Genomic DNA, 24,101 nt, shown 5'->3' on the forward strand with positions numbered 1-24,101 from the left:
TTGCACAAAATTCAAGACCTTAATTTACCTGAGTAGTTGGTGCTGACAGGAAGACCCTTGGAAAGCAGGGGAGACAAGGCACTGGAGACTGTGGGCACTGAGCTTTCCTTCTCTGTTCTCAGCATGGGGCAGCGTGCTGTGCTGCACAGAGGAACGCCCGCTCCTGTGGGTGGAGGAGGCGCTCAAAGGCAGGGCTGCAGCCCATGCCTCCGCCATCACAGCAGCATGATGATGTCCTTAAGTCCAGATGGTGACCCCTGCTGCGGTGCTTGGGCGACACTCTTCTATGACTTAAGGAGGGCTGGGTTCACATCTCAAGACCTGGGTTCTGGTCCCCCTTCTGTTTCCAACTTGCTCTGTCACTTTGGGCCTCAGTTCTTCCCATCTATGGGAATGGAACTACCATCTTCTTTAGTGAGTGGGGTGAAGATGCTACCCCATTCCAAGTCTTATGGCCACACGGTAATTTCTGATCTTTTCTGTGTCACTGAGGGCTCTGTGGATTTTATCCCATGCCTATTTGTAGCAATAGCTAGTGTTTATCACTCATGTACCACCATTGCATATGGTTCTAAGTACCTATGAGGTAGGCCTGGGCATTGTCCCCACATTGCAGATGCAGAAAGGGAGACAGAGGTTGTAGAGCTCATCTGCAGTCACGCTGTTTGTAAGCAGCGGATGGGAGTCAGGTGGACTGGCTTCAAGGTGAACCCTCAGCAGGGGGACCACTCGTTCTGGTGTGCCCACACAATGTCCCAGTTTAAACCTACCTTTTTGACATAAATATTAGTAGTGTTCCTTTCACTTAAAAATTGTCCCAGATGGATGTTAAACCCTGGCCTTTCACCACTGTGTCATGCCACCTGTCTACAATAGTCTATACTTCTCAATTTGGAATCTTTTTTTTTTGTGCTGCTGGGGATTGAACCCAGGGCCTTGTGCATGTGAGGCAAGCACTCTACTAACTGAGCTATATCCCCAGCTCAATTCAGTATCTTTCTATGCCAACCCCCCAGCTCTGGAGGCTCCTCCAACCCACTTCCTGTTCCCAGGATCACCAGCCCTGATTAATGAAGCCCCAGGCGTGCTCCTGGGCTCCATCAGTAACTAAAATCTGAGCTCACTTCAGAGTTCTGAACACCCAACAGAGCATGCTTGATGTATGTGTGTAATAGATTTGAATGAATGATGGAAGGAACAAATGCATTAAAGTGTCACCTAGAAGCTCTTGAACTCTTAAAGAGTGACATAAATAATTCCCTCTGTGCTTCTGCTCTTGACCAGTTCCTCAGGACATGTAAGCTAAAGATGGTGAAAAGCAGAGAAGCGAAGCTCACCCCACCACTGTCGTGGCCTGTGCCTGTGCATTTCTGGGTAGATGAGTTGACACAGGCAACGGCCAGTCCTCCCAGCAGGGCCTGTGGGGAGAGTCTTGCTCAAGTCACTGCAGAGAGTTCCCCTTGTCTTTTTCTCCCTGAGCTTTCTCTGCCCTCCCTGCAGTGTCCTCTTTTCCCCTCGGCCTTTAATTTCAGTCTCAGATAAGAAACACAGACCTATGTCCATCACACATCAAAGAAGAAAGTCCTTTTGAAAATAAACTTGACAAGGCACAAATGGGAACAGGACATCTCCATGGATGGGAAACACCTGTGAGCATAATCAGGTGCTTCCCAGAGGAGCCAGGCTGCAGAAGGAACCCCAGCAGGAGCGGGCAGCTTTGGCAGATTGCTAGAAGGGGTATGTAGTCTGCCCTGCCTCCCAGCCGCCCTGCTCTCTTTTTCTTGCCGTTGCTCCAGCCCTTGAAACTGGATCTATGGCACAGGCTGGGAAAGCCCAGAGCCCCCGAAACCCTCCACCAGTGCTAAGGCATTGACAAACACGAGCTCTCTTTCTTTCCTCTTGTAGAGCTCACAGAGGCAGGAGAGCTGAGAGATGGAGTGTGTGTGTGTGTGTGTGTGTGTGTGTGTGTGTGTGTGTGTGTGTGAGAGAGAGAGAGAGAGAGAGAGAGAGAGAGAGAGAGAGAGAGAGAGAGAGAGAGAGAGAGAAGCTTGTTAAATACACAAATAGTAGATGCCAGGAAGGCAGGTCACTCTGCCTCTGTTTCCAGTCTCTCCGGTCAGGGGCTTGAAAACCTAGCCTCTATAGCATCAGTCATGGTGGAGGGTCCTTCCCTGGTCCAGGGGTCTCATTTCATTGTCTCAATAAGTCAGTGAGGCAGGTGCCGCCACTTCTGTTTTATAAACAAGTAGGATAAGGCTCCTCTGGCCCCCACGGGAATCAGGCCCTGGGGCTGCTGAAATTCCAGTCAAGGTCTCTCGGGTTTGGGGGTTTCTGGGTTGTAAGAGGTGGCTTTGAGGAGCAAAGAAAACTTGCTCCCACCCAGAATTGATTTTTCTGTCCAGGTTTGGTCTTAGGAGCACTGAAATCCCTTCTGAGAAGTCACTCAGAGCAAGGATGGAGATTTCAGAGGTGACCTATTCAAGGGGAGCTCAAGGGTGCGTCTGTAAGGTACAGAGCAGCAGTCTCAGAAAGGTCCAAGAGCCCAGGGTATTGGGTTCAGGAGGGAAGTGGGACCTGGCGATGAGACAAAGGCAGGGTGGCTCTGTCATCCAGCTCCAGGGGGAGCTCCACATCACGGTCCATGTGGATGGTTACTTCTAGGATTGTGTGGTGTGCAGTCTGCACAGCTGTGCACAGCTGCGCAGTTACCAAGCTGCTTATCTTTCTTCTATCTCTCATTTCCAGTAAATCAGCACTCCTCCTTGCCCCCACCCTCCCCTACCAAGCCTGGGCACCCTCCTTCGGATGTGACCAGCTGGGTGAAATCCTGATTGTTGCTGGAAGTTGCTAAGCTGGCGTTGGGCAGTACAATATAATGGGCTGAGCAGGTAAGGCAGGTGTCTAAGGCTGCCCAAGCCCTGTGAGGGAGACAGACAGTTGGGGGTCTGGTGCATGGGATAAAAAACAAAACAACAACAACAAAAAAAAGGGATTCTTAACCAGAGGACCTTAACTTCCATCTGTACATAGGCATCCTTTGTTTTCTTGCAGGAGATGGGTGGTAGCAGCATTAAACCTAATTAAGTTCCATTCATAAAGTAGATAAGACTGCTGGTGGTCTCACAAAAGTTGTCCCCTTCTTCTATTATAATGGAGTTGTAGCTGGGTACATAGACACTCAACCATCCCCTCCAAGCTGAAAGATCTGGTTTCATGGTAATCCTTGATAAGAAGCATAAGCGGAAGTGCCACTTCATGCCTGGATCTTAAAATACTGCCCTGGTATATCTGCATCATCTTTCTCCTTCCTGACAGCTGGAACACAGATGTGTCTGAACCCCTCAACCATGCAGACAATGGTTCTCAAACTCAAGGTGCATTAGCATCACCTGAGGTGCTCTCAAAAACACAGGGAGCTGGGTCCCACCTCCCGGGAGATCCTGATTCAGTAAGTATGTGGTGGGGCCTGAACCCCTGCACTTGAAAATCAAGTGTCCAGATGCTGCTACTGCTGGTCTGGGGACCACATTTTGAGAACTCATGCTGTTCTTGGGAAGCAAGACGGCAGGAACTTGGATCCTTCTATCCAGCCTCGAGCAGACTATTGCTCGCCCTGGACTACTACGTGAGAGAAAAACAAAGTTCTTTATACTTTAAACCACTGAACTGTCGAGTCTCTGACAAAGCAGCTCAGTCTTTTCTCTAACTGGATTGTATCTTTGGGAATTAGAGTCTTGTCTGGATAATGCCGCTTTCAAAAAAGAAGAAAAAAATCCTACTCCAGTTCCACTTCTGGAAGCAACAATTGGTCCTTAATGATTTATTTAGTACATAGAACCAGGATGCAGTGTCAGGTGTAAGATTCCAAGCTCCATCTAATCACAATGCATCCTGTTTCTCAAAATTCCCATGTGTGCCTCCATCCCCTCTCCCTCTTAGGTCCTAGCCAGATCTTTCTCCTTCTCTCCACACTGAGTTCAGTCCCTCATTCAGTCACTCTACACCCACGGCTGTCTGACTTCCACCCCTTCATTCCTACCTAATCACTCCAAATTGTTCAAGACAAAGGTGGCTTTTCAACCTCCTTTGGCTTCACCTCTGCTGAATGTGAAACACTGATCACATTTCCTTTTTGCAGTGTGAGGGATGGAACCCAAGGCCTCTGATGTGCTAGGCAAGGGCTCTACCACTGAGCTACACCCCCAGCACTTGAGCACTCCTTCTGTTTGAAGTTCCCTTTCAGGCTTTACTGGTTTCACCGTGCCACTGTCTCCTGATTCTTCTCCTTTGTCTCCATTGTGCCTTAATCTGAGTACCAAGTTTGAACATGACCCCCCCAAATCAAAGTTCATGTGTTAGAAGGTTAATCCATAATGCAACAGTTGAGATCCTCAATCTCAACTGTGTTGAGAGGTGGAGCGTAACAGGAGGCAATGTGATCAGGAGGGCTTCGTCCTTGCCAATGGATTAATGTCATTACGAGGAGAAGAGGTTTGTTTTAAAAGAAAGTTTGGACCCCTCTTGTTCCTTTGCTCTCTCTTGCCCTTCTGCCTACTGCCCTGAGATGACCTAGCACAAAGGTCCTTGCCAGATGCCAGCACCATGCTCTTGGACTTCCAACTCCAGAACCATGAGCCAAATAAATTTCTATTCATTATAAATGACCCAGTCTGTGATATTCTGTTATAGCAGCATAAAACAGACAAAGACGTTGAGTCTCAGAGCCACCAAAGTCTGTAACTTTGTCTTCTCTTCCTGTCTCATCAACTGAACCCTCCAATTGGCTCCGCCTTTTAAGCCTGGTGCTCCCTGCAGGTTAAGCTGGGGAACAAGCCAAGGACCTGATGACCAGGAGGCCTGGGAGCTCTAGGCTCACTCACATGGCTACAGGTCCTTAATCTACAATGTGTCCCAATTCAGTATCTTTCCCCTGCAACCTACCTGCCCTATGGTCCTCACCTCAGCAAGTGACCCTCCATCCATTGTCCAGTGCTCATCCCTTTTTCTCAGTCACCACTTCCCACTAGACCTGTGACAACTTTACCAAGACCCACCCTTCTGCAGCTCCAAATCAACATCGTTGAGTCTGCCTCTCTTCTCACGGCTCCTGCCCACCTTAGGCCCCCTCCCCTTGTCACTGCAGTGGTTCGTCAGTTGTTCATGTATCCATTTTGACCTTGAGATGAACTAACTGATTACTCTATTAATCCACTGAACACCTGAGGACTCACTGTGTGGCACACAATGTGCTAGGAGCTGGAGATTAAAAATAAACACGGAGAAAAGAATGAATGAAACAGTCCCTTACCTCAAAGAGATCATGCTGGGGACACAGATCAACATCACTTTCACACAATGTATGAAGTTCAAGGAGAGAAAAAGAGATGCATACTGGAGTGTTGAAGAGGGAACTATGAACAAGAGATTTAAGGAATGAGCAGAAACTGGGCAAAAAAACTGGCAAGAAAGGTATATCCTGAACTGCAGAGTTTTGGATTTTACTTCATAAGCAATAAGAAACCATGAGACCTTCTGACCCAGAGAATAAGAATTAGAGTCAGCAATTATGAGGTTAAATTAAATAATGCTAATGGTTTAGCAGGTTATGGAACAGAGTCTGGGACTGGGGATTGAGTATTCATTTAGATGAATTCTAAAAATACACCCAGGAGCCCAGTTATCTGATGTGAGAATCAGGTGCATGTTAATTGATTTCCTGTGGCTCTGTTTAACATGGTAGGGACCATGTTCTCCAGGACAATCAAATCTCGGCCAGCTACTGTCAGTCCCTGGTAACTGTTCCCAGGCTGCCTAACTGCAGGGGTGGACCCAGGTAGGGGAGAAGAGGAGGCTGATGTGAGAAGTTAAACCCCAGGAAGAAGGATTGCTGTCTTTCTAAACTAAGAGCACGGGGATTTAATTTTGACACAATGGATCTCAAAAAAATGCACTTCAAAAAACACAGCGCCTTGCCTCATATACTTAGTGCTTCCTCAAACACCAGGCTAATTATAATAAAGCAGAGTCTATATTTTTCCCTACGCTCAGAGAAGATCTATATTATAATTTCCCTGATCCTCTTGAATGAACAGATCTATGATCTCCTCAAAGAAAAAGCTGTTCTTTTCTTCACCTACGTGGTGACACAGAAGAGGGGCCTGTTCCCATGGGAGCTTCCAGCTCATTACCCAGGGGGTGGGCTGGTGCTTGGCAGGGATTTGCTGGGGAAGGCACATGTTCTTGGAGAGGGCCAGGGTGAGGGAAATCCTTGCTTCCCGTGACTACCCAAGAAAGGGGACTTGCTAAAGTGATCTGGTGGACATCCACTAACAGGTGCCTGGGCTGTTCATGAAGGCAGGAGCCTGTGGTGGGTTGGGGTTGGGGGGGGTCAATCAGAGGTCCGGATGTCAGTGGGCATCTAGATTCAGGAGATCCGGCTCTACTTACCAGCACCTTAGGCACGTCAGTGCCCCTCTTGGGTGGGGCCTCAGTTTCTTTACCTGTATGATGAGAAAGTTGGTGTTCTGGCTGTATGCTCTTTCAGACAAATTTTTATGTAGCCCTCAGCATATAGAACTATAGATACAGTGGAAGGGACATGTTAAGTTCCTCCCTGCTAAGTAAGTTCCTCTGATCGCTGTCTTCTTCTTCCACCCATCCTAACGCTGAGACAAAAATACAAAACAAAACAAAATAAAAAACCAACCAGCTCTAGCACTCTGAGATCCACGTGTGGACATCAACATTTTGATTCTTTAACTGGATATCATCATCCCACACTTGCCCATGGTCAAAATGACCCAGGGAAGAGATAGGACTATATTACAAACCCACAAAGTATTTTTAGAACAGAAGTGACCTCTGAGGTCATCTGAGAAGCCCTTCATTTTATAGGTAGTTAGTCTTTTGCTGACCTCCACATGGCCCCTACCATACTTCATGTATTATTTCCTTTTTTTGTGGGGGGGTACAGGGGATTGAACTCAGGGGTACTCAACCCCTGAGACACATTCCCAGTCCTATTTTATATTTTATTTAGAGACAGGGTTTCGTTGAGTTGCTTAGTGCCTCACTTTTGCTGAGGCTAACTTTGAACTCATGATCCTCCTGCCTCAGCCTCCTCAGAGGCTGGGATTAAAGGCATGTGCTACTGTGTCTGGCTTTTTTTTTTTTCCTCCTTTTTATTCTGATAAAATACACATAGCATAAAATTTACCATTGGAACCATTTTCAAATGGGCATTTCAGTGGCATCAATTGTTCATAATGTTGTGCAACCATCACCACTGTTCAGTTCCAGAAATTTCCATCACCCCAAAGGGAAACCTCATTAAGCAGTTCTGCCTCATTCTTCTCCCTGAGCTTCTGAAAACCACCAGCACTTTCAATGTCTATGGATTTTCTAGTCTTAATATATCAATGGAATCATGCAATGTATGATCTTTTGTGTCTGGCTTCTCTCACTTAACATAATGTTTTCAAGGATCATTCACGTTTGTAGTATGCATGGGTACTTCATTCTTTTCCACAGTTGAGTAGTATGATGTTGCATGCACATACCACCATTTGCTCATCCATTCATCTCTTGATGGGGCTTGTGGGTTGTTTCTACCTTTGGCTCTTGTGGAAGAGAGCTGCCAAGAACAGTACAAGTTCATGTACAAATTTGGACACCTGTTTTCAAGTCCTTTGGGTGATATCAGGAGTGGAATTGCTAGGCCATATGGTAACTCTGTTCAACTTACTGAGCCAAAGTGTTACCCCATTTTTTTGAGTATGGTGTCTGCCACGGCCAGGGGGGTCTCCCCATCAGGCAATGGCAGGAGCTCTTGAGAGCCAGGCAAATGGGGCCGGTGAGTTTGCTCCCTCAAGGCTGTAGCTTGCTGGTTACCTGCATAAATGGGAACAATAATGATAGCATATGGGTAGTTCTCACAGTAATTAAGGGATAAACCCTCTTGGGATCCCCTAAATAGAAGAGGAAACCTACTCAAGGACATGCAGCATTGTCTGAAATGCAAACCCTCCCTCTAACTGATTCTGTGCACTGTTCAGGAGGAGCCTGGCTTGGAGACAGTCTGCCCAGGCTCCTGGTGCTGCCTCCCAGGAACATGTCCTAGTTTTTTGCCGAGGCTGGGCTGCTTTCCAGTTTCTATCATTGCATTAGGCTTCTCTGATAGAGCCAGCTCTCATTTGATGCTGAGAACTACCTCTGCCCAGGAAGCTTCTGGCACAGCCAGCCCTGCTCTATGCCCTTAGCTTGGGCCCTGGTGACACTGGACCAGGGTCTTGGCTCAGTTCCCTCTTAGCAAGGCAGCTTCTGGACATTTGGGTTCTTGCTGCTGTCATGGCTTTCTGGACCCACACTCAGTCCAGCAACTCTGAGTCTGAACCTGCTCTTTGAGTCTTGGGCTCTGACTTCATGTCACAATGATGAGGCAGATAACACTGACAGTTACAGCAGATCCAAAGCAGGATGCCCTCTCCACTTGGCTCTGTTTTACCCCCTCAGGTGAAGAGTTAGGACAGGAGCATCAGAAGCAGGTCTGCCCTGCTGTCTACCATTAGCTGGTTCTAATGCCTTACAGAAATCCAAGAGGGCCAAAAGAACTCAGTGACTGACCCTGAGAAGCCAGGCCTAAACAGATGACACTTCAGGCTCAGGGGGCTTCCCAAGTTTGGATTTAGATTTAGACTGGGGTTTGAGTACCCAGGGCATCTCTGCTTCCGGGGTCAGAAGGGTCATAAGACGAGGCTCCTGGAAGCGAGTCTAGAAAATGTGTGAGCCACTCCAGGTCCCAAATCAATGATGGTCCCAGCTCTTAAGCTTGATCTGAACCAAGGGGTTACCACCAGGCTTGACTCAGGGTCCCCAACAAAATTGCTACCCCACAAGGGCAGAATCCCAGAAGCAACCCTCTACTCAGCTCCATGGCTACAGCCACTATTTGCATGATCTGAATTTCTGAGAGCTGGGTAGGATATGTTGGAGACTGCAGAGGACATCGACCAGCTTCAGGGAAGAATTCCTCTATGGTGAGCTTACACATAGTCCTGAGAAGGGTGGCTTTCCCTCCTCTGCCATCCTGCTCATAAACATGAGCCTGGTTCTCTGATGTTTGGTTTGGGGGTTGGGCTGTCACATACATTGAGGGAAAATTAATGTCATCCTTGCTGACTGCTGGAATTTCAGTAGTTCCTACCTGAATCCATGTCCTTCTCTGCCCAGCAGGGATAACAGGGTGAAGGTCACCAAGACAGTCACCACCATGGCCCAAGCCTGTGCCTGAATTCTGGATATACACCTGCATCTTCCCATGGCAGCAGCAGCAACAGGGACGATGGTAGTTTGTAGCTCTGTGGCTCTGGCAGGGATGAGCCAGGCTGGAGGAGGGGTTGCTTTGGGATGGAGGGAGAGGGGCTCTCTCTGCAGAGCCTTCATTATGGTGCACATCATTTCATGCTTAAGCATAGGCATGCCTTGCTTGCCGGGATCCAGGAGGCGTAGATACTCCCTTCCAGGTGGCGAGTAATGAAAAGAAAAGTGCCCAAATGACATAAAAACGCATTTCCTTTCCCAGACAGGAGGATTTGTACAATTTCTCATCTGCTTTCAAAATAATGCTGGTCTTGTCTTTGGAACAAGATACCATGGCTTAACTGTAAGCCTCAAAGACCTTTCCTTCCCTAGAACTTGGTAACTTGGGGGGCCCTGGAAATTATATGAAAAGATTTTACCATCGATGTGCTGGAGTTTCATAGGTTTGATTCTCAGAGAGGTTTGTGACTTGCTCACACGGATGTTGAAACATCTATTTTTGGGTAGCCACAAACAAACCTTGGACTATTGACTCCCAAGAGAAGGGCCATGACTGGGGTTGAAGGCCCAGTGGGCCCAGGGATGCTACCAGAGGTGGAGGTAGAGTTGGAACCACTTATCCACATGTCCAGACTCCTGGCTTTGTTTGCTGTCTGCCCTGACACACAGACCAGTTAGTCTGTGTGCCTATGTGTGTGTAAGGTGAGGGAGAGAACACTCAGGTATCCACATTTAAATTCCAGTGTTGGCTTTGGGACTTGGATGTAAATCTGTTAGGTCTTAAGTCTAGAAGGTGATATGATTCATTGAAGAAAGCTTGGAAGCTGTTAAACTCCCTGATAAATAAATTATGTTTCTTCATCTCAGCTCAATGAAAACATATTTTCTAGGGACCTAATAACTCTTTTGCAAAGCATTAGAATCTTCTTGCAGGTGGGCCAAGCACAAGATACCTGTCTTTTTAAAAGATATTTGACCTTTCTGGGCAATGAAATCATGCACTCACATGGCAACTAGTCAACAACTCCACATTGTTACCCGATTTCTGTCAAAAGAGGAAGAATTTTGGTTCCATGAGTTCTTTCTTTCTTTTTCTCTCTTTCTTCCCTCCCTCAACCTCCCTCTCTCTCTCCCTCCTTTCTTTCCTTTTTTTCTTTCTCTTTCTTTCTTGAACCCAGGAGGCACTTAATCGCTAAGCCACATCCCCAGTTCTTTTTAAATTTTTTATTTTGAGATAGGATCTCCCTAAGTTGCTCAGGGTCTTGCCAAGTTGCTGAGGTTGGCTTTGAACTTGCAATCTTCCTGCTTCAGACTCCTGAGCTGCTGGGATTATATACATGCACCACCTCGCCAGGCTGGTTCCATGAGTTTTTGAGGGAGGATGTTAGAGAAATGATTTGACTTCAGAACATCCTAGGTATTGCCCAAATTGGTTCTCTAATCCTATGTTAATGACATTACCACCATTATCACTAGCCATTGTTACCAAGGTTTGGAAAGCCACTGGCGTGTCCCAGGTGGAGAAGAAACCTTAGAAATCAGTCCACTCCCATATTTTGGTTAGAGAGATCCTGGAGGTGAATGCAGTTTCTCGTCTTAAGTTGATCAAATCAGAGATGACCTGGCATTTGAACCCACATCTCTCTCTGGTTCTCAGTCCAGTGCTACTGGTGTGTGGGGACTTTAGACTCTACAGTGCTGCCTACAACCATTCTGGATTCTGATCTGCCATTGCCTCTGTTGTAGCCAAATGCTAGAACATTAGGAACTATGAACGTGCAGTGCTTTGGAGATGTGAAAACCTCTTAAGGTCTCATTATTATTAATGAGAAAGGTAGTATTTAACCCAGGGGTGCTTTACCACTGACTAATCTCCAGTCTTTTTATCTTTTATTTTGAGACAGGGTCTCACTAAGTTGCTTAGAGCCTTCCTAAGTTGCTGACGCTGGCCTTCAACTTATGATCCTCCTGCGTCAGCCTCTTGAGTCGCTGGGATTACAGACATGTGCCATTGCACTTGGCCCAAAATGGAATCTTTATTTCTAGTTGTCCCATGTGCCCCTGGTCTTCAAATTCTTTCTAAAAAGGGCACACCAGCAATCCAAAGCCAGCAATCCAAAATTGTATGGTCCTCAACAGTCACAAATATAAAATGGGGATGATAACACTGACTTTGTAGGACTAAAACCTCACACAGTGCCTGGCACACAGTAGGTCTTCAATAGCTTGTAATTCCTATTACATTCTTATAAATCCTCCACGTGTTATATTGTTGGAGGGCAGGAAATGAGGGAAAAGTACCCCATGGGAATATGTCCTTCCTCAAGTGAGAGGGGGACAGAATTCCCCCATCAGTTTTCAGGTGAAAGCTAACAGTCCAATTTGACTTCCCAGACATGTATAGTATTTATTTAAATCATTTCATTCTAGCTTGGAAGTTGCATTTAAATGTCTGCATTTACCAAAACTGGTATTTCTAATTAGTTAGTATAGTTAATATACTAAAAGATAACGATATATGAAGCAATGAAAAATAGAGGCCAAAGTTAAAATTATTCCAAATGGCTGTTTTGGGGAAGAAATTCATTATTGCTGTTGTTGTTGGTGTTTCTCTGTCCCAAGTTCTGGTTCCTGCAGCCCGCTTCGCCTCCCTGGGCCCCAGGTATGTGTAAGGTAGCAGCCTTGGTTATCTCCAGGTATAGACCTGCACTTCTGGCCTTCCTTCTTCTCCCTCAGACTACCCCGTCTGTGAAGTGTGTCTTCACCAACAGGTTTGGGTTGGAAAGACCAAACCTTTGAATAGTGTTCTTGGACTCGACTGCATATCAGAATGCTGAGTCTGGGGTGGGGCCTCAGATTTTCTTTTTCTCTTTTTCTTTCCTCTTGCCCTCCTCCCCCTCTCCTCCCTCCTTCCTTCTCTTCCTTTCTTTCTTCGCCCCACCGCTTCTACTCTCTTCCCTTCTTCACCCTCTGGCCCTTCCTTTCGCAGTACTAAATATTTCTGACAAGCTGTGCAATGCAGCCTGTTGGTCCCCACCTCACACTGGGAACTGGAGCCCCAGGGCAGGGCCATTCAACATTAGATGCACTGAAAACAAACCGAGTCAGTCTGGGCAGCACCCCAGGTGAATTAAATTGTGGTCTCTGAGGGTGATTCCCAGAGAGGCAGCCTTGACTCTTCTTTGTTATCATCCCAGATTGAGCAGGATAGATTGGAAGTCAGAAAACTTTTTTTTCCTTTTTTTTTTTTTTGGTAAAGGACTAATTAATGTAGGATTTGGGGGTCACCTACAAGTCTCTGCCACATTTTGTTTTTCTTTAGTTTCTTTCAATCTTTTAAATATGTAAAAATCATTTTCAGCTTGCAGGTTGTTAGAAAATAGTGTGCAGACCCTAGGGAACTTGTATCAACCAGTCATGCATCTACCCATTTAATGATATAAATAGCTACTCAAAACTACAATAAATTAAAACCAAGACAGAATGTGGACCAACTTTAAGGAATTAGAGGGACAGTGTTCATGTGGCTTCTCCCTACTAAATTTTTACTGTTTGTATCTGTTACTGCTTTTTCTAACCCATTCTTCTTTCTACATTAAAAGAAGTGTTCACTTTCATCTCTTGCTCTCTTCCCTGTTTTCTATATTAGTACTTCCTTCTCAGAACTTTCTTGGAACTTGAGGTTTCCAGCTGAGTTAAAAGCCTTATCTCAGCCTTAACTTAGCTTCCGTGGTGTCAGGAAGTGCTAACTGCCTCCTTAATGTCTTCCTTCTCTCCCAGTGCTTCTGGATCTAACTGCCTGTCTCCCTGTTTCTTCTCAGATGCAGAGGAGTTTCTATCTTCTGGAAGACGTGGCTGCCCTCGGCCTCTGTGTGTGCAAAAAGCACCCTCAAATGAGGAGGGCACTTTCACATGCCCTCTTCCCTGTGTCTATCTTCTCTGTAACCCAAAGAACATTCCCTTGGTAACTGCTCTGGTTTGGATCTAGGAAGGTTTGTCAAAAGCTCATGTGTTAGGAACTGCCCATGTTCAGAGATGAAAAGACTGGATTATGAGAACTTTAACCTCATCAGTGGATTAATCCATTTAGTGGATTAATAATGTGAATGGACTATTGAGTAACTCTAGGCAGGTGAGGGTGGCTCGAGGAGGAAGGTCACTGGGGACATTCTCTTGGGCACTATGTCTTGTCTCTGGTTCCTCTCTGTCTCTGTCTCTCTCTGCTTCCAAGTCATGAGCTGAGTAGCTTTCTTCTGCCATAGCCTTCCGCCATACCCTTCCGCCATGGTGTTCTGCCTCACTTGGGTTCACAGCAACAGAGCCAGCTAATCATTGCCTGAATCTCTGAAACCATGAGCTCCAAATAAACTTTTCCTCCTCTAACCTATTCTTGCCAGGAATTTTGGCCACAGCAAGAGAGGCTGACAAACACAATAACTAAATCACTCTCTGTCTCTCATCCCCATCTATCTGCTGAGCTTTGATATAAAATGATCGGGCCTAGCTAGGACAATGAGGGAACATCTTTGAACAGGCCTGAAGGACTCCTTGAAGATTTTTACTTTCAATCCGTTGCAAACCTCAGACCAAATGGACAATGGTCATCTCCATTCCTACCCTTTGTTCTTTTCTTCTGAGTCTTTTAAACAGACAAGAAACAACCTACACTATCTCTCCAATATGTAAATGATGAATTCAGAAGAGTGGAGACCTAGAGAAAGAAATGGAAGTTTCCATTGTCTTACAAAGATAAAATACCTAACTGGAATCCTAGGTTCTGTAATAGCCCATACACTGAAAGGATTTGTTCTGCCCTTACTGGGTCACCATCCAAAAATGTAGCCAAATAGGGAGGCCAGAGGTTGAAACCATGTTGTCTTCATGGGTGTGTGACTTTTGCTGGCTCAGAGGACCTCAAGTTCAGGAGAGTCCTGAGCTTGATTTAATGCGTTGTCATTGGCATTTTGAAATAATTTTAACTTTGAACTTGCGTTTTATAAGTCCATTGGACCAGTGGGACATACATGTGAGCAGAGGAGATATTTACCACACAGGTATCCACTCTTCTATGCTGTCCCATTTGCATATAGCTTTATGCTCCCCATGAACACAGGATTCCATGGAATCCATGATGCCCAGGAGCTCAGAGAGTCTCTAAGCAAGTACCAGGGACTGGGAGTGGAGCTCAGTGGTAGAGTGCTTGCCTAGCTTGTACATGGCCCTGAGTTCAATTCCCGGCATCTGCAAACAAACAAAAAAGCTAGTACTAGGTAAGGTGTTTCATCTGTGACAGAGTAAATGGGTCAGGACAGCCCTGAGAAGTCACGCTCTATGTTGGAACCAGAGCTTGGTTCAAATGCAAAAGACAAGTTATGCATTCAGAGAAACAGGTCATGATAGACTGTCCTTTCTTATTTGTGTTACTTCCTGCACTAGCCAACAACTGTCACTGAAAATGTAGCTGACAAAGAAGGAAAGAAAAGACAGTCCAGTGGAGAGTTCCATAGTTCCTTTCAGCCCTTCCTCCTTCCCTCTCATTAGTTGAAGGTAGAGAGTGCTGATGGAATATGTGTGTTGCAGGAAGTAAACCAAAAGCAGCTGAGTTAGTTTCATGTATCATTTCTGGTAAGAACAAAATACATAGGCATACATGACCTATGAAACGTGAATTGTGTAATTTTTGTAATTCTATGTATGAGTTAAATGCTTGTGTATTTGTCTTTGAAGCTGGTATTGCACCATATAAAGATGAACAGTAAAAGTCATGTTAATAATTTAAAATCTTAATTTTTCTTTACTTAGAATGCTATTAAATATTAGCAGATAGAAATAGCATGTCAAGTCAAGAGAGACAAGGGAAGAAAGAAAAAGGCTTTATATTTCAGTACTTTTTATCGATATCTCCTCCTACTTTTTGAAGTAGGGGCCCCCATTTTTTCATGCTGTACAGGGTCCTGCAAATTATGTAGCTGGCTCTGGTATAGGAACTTTTCCTAAGACACAATCTCAGTGATGACTGATGAGTGCCTTCTTGAAATGTCCATTCAATGAGCATTTATTGAATGCCTACAGTTTGCCAAGCTTTGTGTGAGTTGCTACGGATAAAAACTTAACAAACATAATTCTATTCTCAAGTAGTGATAATGAATGTAATTCTAGAAACCAGAAAATAAAAACCAGAACAGTCGTCCAAAAGTCAGAAGTCTCGTGGCTATCTATAAAAGGCAGAGTCTCAATTTCTACTCTCTATAAAAGGCAGAATCTCAATTTTTACTATCTATAAAAGGCAGAATCTCAATTTCTGCTATCTATAAAAGGCAGAGTCTCAATTTCTGTCTTGAGAATGAAATCTTTTTACAATATTTCAAGAATACTTATAGAAACTCGGACCTTTAGCCAGGTTCAGTGGTGCACACCTGTAATCCCAGCTACTTGGGAGGCTGAGCCAGGAGGAGCCCAAGTTTGAGGCCAGCTGGGGGCAACCGAGAGAGACCCTGTCTCAAAATAAAAAATAAAAAAGGGCTGGAGATGCAGCTCAGTAGTAAAGCACCCCTGGATTCAATCCCCAGTACTAGAAAGAAAGAAAGAAAGAAAGAAAGAAAGAAAGAAAGAAAGAAAGAAAGAAAGAAAGAAAGAAAGGAAGGAAGGAAGGAAGGAAGGAAGGAAGGAAGGAAGGAAGGAAGGAAGGAAGGAAGGAAGGAAGGAAGGAAGAGAGAGAAAGAAAGACAGAAAGAAAGACAGAAAGAGAGAAAGAAAGAGAGAAAGAAAGAAAGAAAGAAAGAAAGAAACTTGGATCTTCACTGGCCAGGAAGGCTTGATAGTCTATCTATCATACAAGTGACATAATTAAATAGGATAATTTAAGTTTTTGCTTGTTTTTGCAATGTGTTCCCAATTTCAGACAAAATTGACAATGCAACCCTCTTCAGTTCCTTATTCTTTTTTTCTTCTGAGCCTTTTTAAAAGTTTTTTTTTTATTTGTTCTAATTAGTTGTACATGACAATAGAATGCATTTATACATTTTGATAGGTCATACATAAATGGAGTGTAATTTCTCATTTTTCACACACTAGAGTCTGTTAGTAAATGATATAAAGCAGAAAGGTGGACTCTGGAGAGTAAAATCAAGCTATCATTTATGTGGCTTTTTATTAATTTTTTAAGGAACAAAAATTACAGGTGTGTTGATGTGATGTTGGCAAGCAGACATTGTTCAAAGCATGAAATCCGTATTAGAGAGAGAGAGAGAGAGAGAGAGAGAGAGAGAGAGAGAGAGAGAGAGAGAGAGAGCGCACCTGAGTTGGGAGGAGATTGAACCATTGATGGGTGGTCCCACATCATTATCAAAGAGGGACCCCTATTCAACACTTCAAAACAGATTGGCAAACCATCAAAACTATTTTTCTGAACCTCTGTAATGTTCCTAATCCTTGGTATTTTACAGCAAGGAGCCTTAAGCTTTTCAGGAGGACCATCTGCTCACTCAAGGGACAGTGGAAAAGTCAGGGCAAGGCTGTTGACCGCTGTTGCCATCCCCCCAGTCCTGCAGGTGCATGGGGAGTGGGCATGGCCCAGTTGGAAAGGCACCCCAAGGGAGAAGAGGGGTGCTTGGCTGGCCTGGAGCATCCAGTAGGAGGTGACAGGCTCCCTGAGGACTGACAGGGGAGATGGAGTTTGGACACAATTGACATCAGTCACCTCCTCAGCATGATCCCTTTTTTAAGTTGCTACACAGTGTGATATTTGGGGGCTCTGTGCCCCTCTGCTAAGTGGAGCTTTCCAGGCAGAACCTAGGCATTCACACACCCTGCCAAGAGTCAGAGATCATTTCCTCGATTTACAATAAGGAAACTGAAGCTTAGCAGGTCACAGAACACATGGAAGGTCACATGGAGAGGAAGGGGTAGAGCCAGGATGCAAGCTGGGGCTGACTGAGCCCAGCACAGGCCTCCGTTTGGGCTCTGCTTGCTGGCTGCTTGCTTTCTTGGCCTGCACCCACCCTTTCCTTCTCTGAGCTCCAGCTGTGGCTTGGGTGCATGCCATGCAGTCTGCACTCTGCTGTTTTCTCATCTCTTCCTGGGATTGAGTTTAATTTCAACAATTAGAGCTTGGAGGGCGGGTGCTGGGTCCTGATGAATTATTTCTCAGGAACCTGAAGTTCAAGGCTCATTGCAGGCGTTCTGTGAATGCATGTGCCTTGTATATGGGTTAGCCCCCTGCCCAGCTCTATCTGCCCTGCAGTGTGCTGTCTTTTAATTCGAAGTCGTTTGAATCTCGGAACCTACAAGAGTCAGCCAGAGCAGAGACAGGTGCAAGAAACACAGTCAGCTGGGCATGGTGGTACATGCTTGTAATCCCAGCAGCTCGGGAGGCTGAGGCAGGAGGATTGTAAGTTCAAAACCAGTTTCAGTAATTTCGCTAGGCCCTGAACAACTTAGTGAGATCCTGTCTCTAAATAAAATCTATAAAGGGGTGGAGATGCCACTCAGTGTAAGTGCCCCTGAGTTCAATCCCCAGTACCAAAACCAAACACAGAAAGGAAACAAACAACAACAACAAAACAGTCAGCACTCTGAAGGAATTTACAGAAAAGTACAGTTCTCTACTCCTGTTGGGTCAACCCACCTATAGCAACCAAGCGAAACGATGAAAGCCTTTTCTCCATGGCAGGGTGGTCATTTGCGCTCCTCCCATGGGATTAAGGAAAAGCAGTGCTAAACCTGTATACTCTGTGCCAAAACCTAGGCATAGGTGAGACCCAGCAGCTGTGCTTCCATTTGCAACTGTATTTATAGAAAGAGAGAATGCCTTACATGGAGGTCAACTTGGAAATGCCAGAAGTGTGGCCACTCGTAAGTACAGGTCAGGGCCATTCCATCAAGTGGGGCTGCCTTCTATGCTCAGTAATCACTGAGAAAAGAGTTCCTCTCCATCACCAAATCCTCAGGAAAATGATGGTCATGTAGTGAGAAAAAGGCACATCTGGGCAGTCTGCCTGGGAACACATCCAAGGAGGACAATGACAGACACAGTCACCCTAAATAGGTAGATCTCAAATATCCACATGTGGCTTATTCACCTTGTGGACATTCAATGTTTCCTGCTTGTCTAGTGTCTGTCTCACACATGGACCAGAGTTCCCACATGCTGTGTTATATGCAAAATCCTTTTGAAATTGACCTTGACCAAAAATTGAGAATATTAAACCGCTGCATACAACTATAGGATGAATTCCATGACCAAGGAGAAGTGGTTTGTGGAATAACTACTTTGGACATCAGTGTCACTCTACTCATTGAGGGCCATGAAGGTATTCTTTCCAATTGAAGTACTATTATTTCAGATTGGAGCTGCGAGTCTTCTGGTACAGTGGATTTTTCTAGTTTCGTCTTAGTAGGAGAACACTTTTGTCAAGGAAATCCTCCCCAGAAGTCAACATGTAACTTGGATGAACTGTGAGCTCTTGGTGCCCTGCCTATGGGGCTTGCTCTTCCCCTTAAATCTCCTCAGAGCATAATTAGAAAAACATGAGGACATCTCCCCTTATTGACCTGATTTACTCTCTTACTCACACAACAGCATTTTTTGAGCCCCTGCTTGATCTAGGTGCCAGGGAGCCAGCAGAATTCAAGATACAAGTGGTCTCTGCTTTCACTCTGCTCACACTGTGTAGGATAGGGCAAAGCCAAGTTCAGAAGATAGTGCTAGGTAGGGAACAGATCAGGGTGTTGTGAGCTAGTTGCGGGGATGACTGCTTTAGATGGGGGGGGGGGGGCAGTCAGGAAAGGCTTCAAAGATGTGACACATGAGCTGAGATCAGAATGATAATCTTGGAGATGCCCTAATTTTGACCAATAAGGAAGCAGACCCAAAGAGGTGAAGGGACTTTCCCCAGGACACAGTGGGCAGGGAGTCCAGCCAGTACTTGACCCTGGGTTTCCAGGACCCTGTGCCCAGGGCTTTTCCTTCCATAGACATTGACTAAACAGCTACTGTATGCAAAGAAGTATCTGTGACAGGTGACATTCATGGGTGGACAAGCCAGCCACCCAACTACATCCTGATGTTGGGGGTGCTGCCTATGTGTCACTCTTAATACACTTCTGCCTCTCCTCAGACTAGAACAGGGCTGACCCTGGATCAAAAGTCTCTGTACTCTAAAAGACTGAACCCTGACATTAATGTCTGGACCTGTGACCTTGATTGAAAAAGCTTCTTCTCCTCCTGTCTCCCAGGCTGCAAACTGCGAGGAATCCTCCTTACTGCTTCATTTGGTGAGCAAAATAAAAGAGCAAGATGATGTGTATAAAGCCCCCTGGATTCATCTGGAGAGTCAAAGTTCTGGGAGCAACTAGAAGACAGTCAAGTCCATCAGTTTTTTTCTTGTGCTGCAGATGGCATTTGCACAAAAACTACAGGAAACCACACAAGCTTGCACATAGTTTCCATATCAAGAGTTCAAAAAGGGGCTCTAGGCAGACACTCCTGCTATGCTGAGTGTTTCAGGAAGCAAGATGGAAATGGATCCCTTCACCACCCACAAACTAAACAACTCCAGACCACCAAAGGACTCTCCAAACCACCAACTTGGCTTCTGGGCACCCAGCAGTACCCCTCATCCTAGAAGCCTTACTGTGGTCAAAGTGCTTTCCCAGGCCTTACTAATTTGTGACTCCAGATACCTTGGAGATAGGAAGGACACAAAGCATCTGAGTCCCAGATGACCTGTCTAGGGAATGGTGCTATTATATAGGGATGAACACTAAGTTCTGATTCAAACCTAGGTCTCCAGACTCCAACAACTGCTTTTCATTACAATCCAGCTGCCAACAAATTAAACACAGGCCTGCCTAATACCACCCTCATTCTCTCCCAGATCCCTCCACTTTCACCCTATCCTCTGGTGTATGCTTAGGAGTTTTCCAGAAGCTGCCCCTTCTTCCCACATCTCCCTTTCCCCAATAGGTGTCATGTGCTGGAGACCTCTGGACACTTTTTCCTGCACACTCAGCAGTCTAGACCCAAGTTAAGATGCTTTCTTGCCCACCCCAACTGCACCCTCCTCCCTTTCTTATTTTCCAGTCAATTGGCACATGGGAACACTGCACATACTATAGGTGAAAACCATACCTCTCAGCGCATTCCCTGCTCTTCCTTCTTTCCATATGTAGCCAGCCAGCTGGCTGTAGCCAGGATGGGCATGCAGACCCAGGTGATAGGACCTGCAGAGCCATGCACCCACAAATACATGCTCAGGAAGGAAGACAGACTGCTGAGAACAATCCTGTGCCTACGCCAGACACAGCAGCTGCCAGCATTTAGCAGACCCTGTTTTGCCTGGGGTACTGCAGCCAAGGACTGTACACTTCTAGCTAAGATGACTCTGGGTCTGTCGCCTCCGCTTTTACAGAAGAGGCAGCTACTGGAATTAAGAGTGGACAAAGAGAGTGACATTTCGAGGAGGGACAGTCATGCACCGGGAACCCTGGACTACACAAGGCCCCTGGAGGCCCAGGCTCCCTCCAAAGACAGGAGTGCAGAAAGGCAGAAAGGAGCATAGTTATGGACTCCAGAGCTGTGCACCCATACAGACACCAATGTGGGCACGCATCCACCGTGAGTGCCCGGAGGAATCCTGCCCGCTCTTCTCATCCACAGCCAGCTTGCCCCTTCCGCCACCCCCGCAGCGGTCCCGCTCTGGAGCCGCAGGGGCGCCTCTTCAGGATACCCACTCCCAGCGCCGCCGCGTCCCAGCCCCAGCAGGGCGCGCTTCTCCGGCGGCCACCTGCACTTACCAGGCCGGAGGGCGCAGGGCTCGCCACGCAGCGAGGGAGCGGGAGCCTACAGGGATGAAGAGCGCCGATCGCCAGAGCCCGCCCGCCCACTGCCCGCCGGCACCGAGCTCCTTCCCCGCCACCTGGAGCCGGCTGCGTGCGGGTTCCCGCTGTGCCTGGCGCTCTGCGCCGCTGCCTGCAGCTCCTGGCCCTGCTCGGCTCCCAGGCGCCCCTCTCTCCTCAGCTGGCCGGCGGGACGCGCCCAGAACCCGGGGGGCGGGGGCCTGCTCTTTGTTCGGGAGTTTGCCTTTCTGCATTCAGAGCACACAGAGCAATGAAGTGGGATCAGGGGCAGCTGTGCTGTTGCCCGGGGAATGTTACAGGGTGGGAGTGAGGTAGGAGGAAGAGATTGGGAGGGTGTGTAAATGTCCCTGCCCTCCGCGGCCCCCCGCTTCTCAGCTCTCACTCCCAGGCTCCCTACTTAGCTCAGGACTCCTGGTGGAATGGGGCAATCCACCCGTCCTGGGAGAAGCTGGTTCTTGGGGGTTCCCGGGCATTCTAGGGATAAGACTCTTTGTTCACAAGGGAGCCTCCCTACTCCCCCCACCCCAGACACAAAGAAGACTCCCTCACTGCCCTGTCCCTCTCAGAGTCCTGCGGACCATCTGCTTTATACTCCCTGGCCTAGGGAGGATCAAGATCTCTCCCTAGAGTGCAACGAAAAGGAAGGGTGCACAGCAGAGTTCATGTGTCCCCTGCCAGGTGGAGGTGCGGAGGACGCTTTCCAGCAGTGGGGCATGCATCTTGTGTAATTTCCCAAGTAAACCATGGCCTTGTGTGAATCTAGCCATGCTCTTTTGAAATGTAACTGCAGTGAGGGAGGATACCCATTTCCCAGCTTTCTAGGTCAGAGAAGTCATTGAAGGTAGGGAACTTCGAGAGAGTCACTGGTACTGAAGTACCAGTATCCTAAATACCCCAGTTGGCTGCCCAGAGAGGGTTCACCAGGGTGTAAGGAGGATGCTATGATTTGCTGGAATTTGGCCTCTGTGTAACATCTTGAGAAGCGGTGGCAGCTTTGGAGGTGTTTGCATCATGGAAGCTCTAATGCTGCTCCCATGGAACTGGGCTAATTCTTTGGAAAAGTTTTTGTTCTTACAGGATAGATCAGTTACCTTGGAGATAAAGTTGTTATAAAGACTAGCACCTCCATGTCTCCTGAAGGCAATGACTCCTTTTCCCCTTTCCTGCCATGACAGCACGAAGCCCTTGCCAGATATGGCTGCTCGTTCTTGGACTTCTCAGCCTCCAGCACTGGAAGGCAAATAAACTTTATAAATTGTTTAGTCTCAGGTATTTTGTTATAGCAATAGAAAATGGATTAAGACAATGAGGGTCTCAAAGGAGATGATTGCAATAGTCCCTGAGTGGTGAAGACCTGAACTGGGGAATGAAAACTCAAGACTCAGTGGTGGGGAGTCTCCAGAGCTCTCTGAGTGTGCTGTGGAAGGAGGGGTCTCAGGAAGTGGGTCATGTGGTGCTGTAACCTGTGGCAGTCTGAGGAGGACCTGGCTGGCCTGAAGCTGAATTCAGTGGTGATACCTTGAGTTGGAGAAGCAGGTGATTCTGGAGGTCTTAGGAGAGAGGCTGAGGCAAGAGATGGAGATTTTGGAATCATCTGAGAAGGACCTGGACCGATGAGAGAAGGTGAGATGAGCAGAGTGTAGAAAAGGAAGAGAGGACAGGGGCTGAAAACAGAACCTAGGTCGAAGAAAGAAATGAAGTTGGCAGAGGAGTTCAATCCTTCAGGAGAGAAGGAGGGTCAGGACTATGTGAGGCCAAAGAACTCAAGAGAGGAAGGGATGTTCAATAGGGGTCTATACTCCTTGGTAGGAGCAGGGAGCTCACAAAAATGGGTTTAGATTTGGAAATGAGGAGGCCTTTGCAGACTTTCAAAATAATAATTTAGTGGTGGGTTGTATAAGCCAGATTGCCACTTGTTATGGCTTAGATCTTAAGTGTTCCACAAAGGCCATATGTTGAAGACTTGGTCGCCAGCCTGTGGTGCTGCTGGCAAGTGGTGGAACTGGTAGGAGGCAGGGCCTAGTGGAAGGAAGTTAGGGTGCTGGGAGCATGTCCTTGAAGTGGGTATTGGGATCCCAGCTCCCTTTTCTCTCTCTCTTTCTCTCTATGCTTCCTGGCTGCCATGTGTGAACAGCTCTGTTCCACCATGTACTCCTTGCCATGATATTCTGCCTTACCACAGGTCCAGAGTTATGGAACCAAGGGATCAAGGACCAAAACCTCTAGAACTGTGAGCCAAAAATAAATCTTTCCCTCATAAATGGTTTAAATCTCAGCTATTTTCTCACAGTGATGGAAAGCTGACTAACTCACCACTCCTTGGAGGGATATCTGAATCCTGGATCCATTTGATTGATGCAGGGATAAAAAAGTACATCCACTTGCTTCAGTTTCGAAGGACTCTGAAGGGTCACCCCAATCCCACAGCTTCCCAAAGCATCCGTTGAGGCCTCTGTGGAAACCTCATCTCAGTTCAAGCTTGTTCTCGGTCTAATCTTGTTTTCCTCTCTTGAGGTGTTATACCCAGAAGTACCCTTCAGTAGACCTTCTGCATACAGCTCTTCATCTCCAGGTAGAGTCTGTGTCCTACAGAGTCAACCTGAGAGATGGGTCACTGAGAAAGGGTGAGGGGCACAAAGAAAAACAGTAGGATAGTGGTAAAAACAGATGTGAAATAACCCTAGCCTGGACACCAGGGAGTGAAGGCCGGGCAAATACCTGGATTGATAGCTTTTCTCCTTGACCTGTAATGGAGTAGTTTCAGGAGACAAGGATTGTTGGAAAAGATTGGAAAGGTGGTGTTACTGGAAAAGACTGAGAAATGGGCATCAAAGAGGATGTTATTTGCAGTAGGTAATGGATGTTCAGAAACCAGGTGCAGAAGGTAGAGTAGGCTTGTGCAGGGGAAGATTGCTGGGGTGGGG

The 24,101-nt window shown here is 46.6% G+C and overlaps 1 protein-coding gene across 3 annotated transcripts in view; it reads right to left on the bottom strand.

The window, feature by feature from the left end:
• The window catches only part of TSPAN11 (tetraspanin 11), an 83,555-nt gene extending 62,113 nt beyond the window's left edge, over positions 1-21,442 (bottom strand). Inside the window, exon 1 of one of the 3 annotated variants that reach the window (XM_079142021.1) lies at positions 21,115-21,442. The gene's annotated coding sequence lies outside the window, so the exon portion shown is untranslated. Of the gene's footprint in view, positions 1-20,449; positions 21,069-21,114 lie in introns of those variants that run through there. The other 2 variants (XM_079142019.1, XM_079142020.1) reach the window with 2 other exon arrangements.
• Positions 21,443-24,101: the final 2,659 nt, after the last annotated feature.

Source organism: Sciurus vulgaris (genome assembly GCF_902686455.1).
Source record: "Sciurus vulgaris genome assembly, chromosome: 5".
NCBI classification, from domain to species: Eukaryota; Metazoa; Chordata; class Mammalia; order Rodentia; family Sciuridae; genus Sciurus; species Sciurus vulgaris.